At 39.0% G+C, this 3,378-nt stretch overlaps 1 protein-coding gene across 8 annotated transcripts in view; it reads left to right on the plus strand.

Moving 5' to 3' along the window:
- SLC4A4 (solute carrier family 4 (sodium bicarbonate cotransporter), member 4) overlaps positions 1 to 3,378 on the plus strand; it is a 345,530-nt gene that overhangs the window by 257,963 nt on the left and 84,189 nt on the right. The window lies entirely within an intron of this gene.

A 3,378-nucleotide genomic window follows, 5' to 3' on the forward strand; every position in this document is an offset into this window, starting at 1 on the left:
CAGAAATACATGGTCATCTTCATTGTACACCTGAGCCAACAGAATCATCAACTGAGGGATTTACTCAAGGGTGGATTTGCTTATCTGTCAGTGGAACTCAGCATTAAGAAATACAAGATAAGATTTGTTTCTCTTATTCCTGAATCTACTCGTTAAGCTGTAAAAACTCTGAATTGATTTACTTTGTCTGAACCACAATACTTTGGTGACTTAGCAGGTGGCATTTGCCTTCCTTTGGAATCAGTAATACCTAATGTTTTAGTGATAGGAAAGATACTTCAGATTCTCTTAGTCAATCAGAAAAATATGTACAAAACTACTTTTATTTGATCCAGTCATTAAGAAAAAAAGTAGGCATTGTGGGAGATACTGGACACAGCGTAGTGAGTGAAGGTGATAGTCTTATGTAAAGAACCAGATTCAAGCCCGTTTCTAATTCTGTCCTTCTCTTTTACGACTTATTACTGTTTAACCTATGTGACATTCCTCAGTGCTGCCAGCCAGCTTATTAAAAAAATACAGCTGATTCCAAATGATTGCTTTTCTTCCACTTCTATTTTCTTCCCTGGGCACATTTATGTTTTAGATTTCTGCCTAAACACAAAAATAAGAAGGAGACTATCTTCGTTGCTCCAAGTGAAAATGGAGAATCTATTTTAAACAAGTGTATTTAGTTTCTTGAGAGTATATTTTATCTCTTACTGCTCATTTATTGCTGCATCACATATTATACCAAAGCGTAGGGGCTTGAAACAGCCATTTAATCTCTCATAGTTTGGGTGCTTAATGGACCGGGTAGTTCTCTCTTTGGTCCTCATATACTTGCAAGATGGCAGCTGAGGTTGGAGTCATCTGAAGGCTTCTTGACTCACAGGCCCAGTGCCCAGGCTGGATGTCTGCAGGAGCTGGGACTGAGGACTCTCCACATGACCTTACCACGTGGCTCGCATGGGCTTCTTCACAGCTGGGGCCGGGATGACTCCTGAGAGGCCACGTTCTGTTGGAAAGGGGCAGTTGCCACTCAGCTCTGTTTCTTTCCACATGAAAATATACTCAGTATGATTTCATTTTCTGATTTTCAAAGAGAGGTTGAAATTTAAAGTTCTTATGTGAAATCTGGTGATTTAAAAATACTGGTACCTGATTGACATTTTTAAAATATATTTTTATTGATTTCAGAGATGAAGGGAGAGAGAGAGAGAGAGAGAGAGAGAGAGAGAGAGAGAGAGAGAGAGAGAGAGAGAGAGAGAGAGAGAGAGAGAGAGAGAGAGAGAGAGAGAGAGAGAATGAATCATCAATGATGAGAGAGAATCATTGATTGGCTGCCTCCTGCTGGAGATCAAGTCTGCAACCAACCCCAGCATGTGCCCTGACTCAAACTGAACCACAACCTCCTGGTTCATAGTTTGATGCTCAATCACTGAGCCATGCCAGCCGGCCTGATTGACATTTTAAAAATAACACTGTGCTGGCCAGAGAGCACTTGTCTGTGTGTTCCCAATGGTAGGCCTGCGGCATGAGGAGTAGACAGTGTGGCAGTAACAGAGGAAGTATATGAAGAAGGTGTGCTCCTCTTCTTTCCTTTCATAAGATAGAAATGAAAATTTGAAGTTAGAGCAGTGATGTCAGTAGGAGACTTTTTATAAAATTTGACTGTATTCAAATGGGATAGGTACTCTTCATCCAAAACATAAACTTCAAGGAAATAGGTAGAAAAAAAAGGAGATGTGATTTTGAGAGTAGCAAGAACAAAATCACCTTGTCTTTCAGAATATAGAGATTTTTTTGTGCAGATTTAAAAAATATTTTTCAATTACAGTTTACATTCAGGTTATTTTGTATTAGTTTCAGGTGTACAGTATAGTGGTTAGGCAATTGTATACTTTACAAAGTGGTTCCCCAATATTTCAAGTACCCACCTGACACTGTACATAGTTATTATGAGATTATTGACTATCTTCCCTTATGCTGCACTATCTCTGTGACTATTTTGAAATTACCAATCTGTAGTTTTTAATCCCTTTACCCTTTTCACCCAGTTCCCCAGCCATGCTCCCCTCTGGCAATTAGCAGTCTGATATCTCTGAGTCTGTTTCTCTTTTGCTTGTTTGTTTTTTGTGCAGATATTGTTTCAACACTTTTATATTCAGGAATGTTCTTATTGACATCCTTTGTGTCGTTTATTGCCTTAAATTTTAAAAAAATCATTTAGTTTTTTTAAAAAAATTACAGTTTAAACTATGTAATTACATTGGTTTTCAGTGTACAGCCCAGTGATTAGACATTGCATAACTTACTAAGTTATCATCCCGATAAATTTTGTACCCACCTAAGACCATACATAGTTATTAGAATATTATTGACCATATTCCCTATGCTTATTGTTTTTTAAAAAAATCAACTGAATTGAAATCTTTAGCTTTAGAACACTGTATCTGAGATGTGACATCTGTTAGTCTATTGTCCACCCCTCCTAGGTGAGTTAAGTTCTATATGAGTGAGTTCTTGGGAAAATAAAGGATTCTGTTGTATAACATGAAATGAATATTTTCCTCTGTGATAAATTACACAGGAAAAGCCTTGCCGGTGGTGTAAGCTGTTTTCTGGGTTCTGAAGACTTTAGGAGAAACATAAATACTTTCCATGGTCAGGATGTTACAAATGACCATTTGCTGGGTGTTACTCCTGGAAGTTGACTTCATTCAAAGTATCTAATTAGCAAAAGAACTACAATTTGACACTTCTGGAAGTCACAGTGGGTGGCAAAAACACTGAAAAAGTGGGCTAGAAAATTAATGATTGTTAATATATACTTGTTGAACTGAATAGTCTGTTATTAATTTCTCTTGGTTGAACTACTGCTATTAGTAAGTGAATACACAGATCTAAGCACTGGGTGTATAAACCTAAAACATCTGTGTAAATAGAAATTAAGTAGTACATGCACATATATACCCAACTCAATGGTTATATAGTGATTTTACATATCCTAATATTTTAATATGAAAAAAGTTACATGTACTAATCATATTAGGTTTTCTTATAATGATAGATGATTATATATATACTAGAGGCCTGGTGCACAAGAATTTGTGCACTTGGGGGGGAAGGAGGGGGTCCCTCAGCCCAGCCTGTGCCCTCTCCCAGTCTGGGACCCCTCAGGGGATGACCACCTGCTGGCTTAGGCCTGCTCCCCAGGGGGATTGGGCCTAAGATGGCAATCAGACATCCCTCTGGCAGCCCCAGAGTCCTCAAGGGATGTCCAGTTGCCAATGGGGAGCAGGCCTAGCTGCAGTTGGACATCCTTAGTGCTGCTGAGGAGGCGGGAGAGGCTCCCACCACCACTGCTATACTGGCAGCCATTAGCCTGGCTTGTGG

The sequence above is a fragment of the Myotis davidii genome, unplaced genomic scaffold (assembly GCF_000327345.1).
Source record: "Myotis davidii unplaced genomic scaffold, ASM32734v1 scaffold284, whole genome shotgun sequence".
Lineage (NCBI taxonomy): Eukaryota > Metazoa > Chordata > Mammalia > Chiroptera > Vespertilionidae > Myotis > Myotis davidii.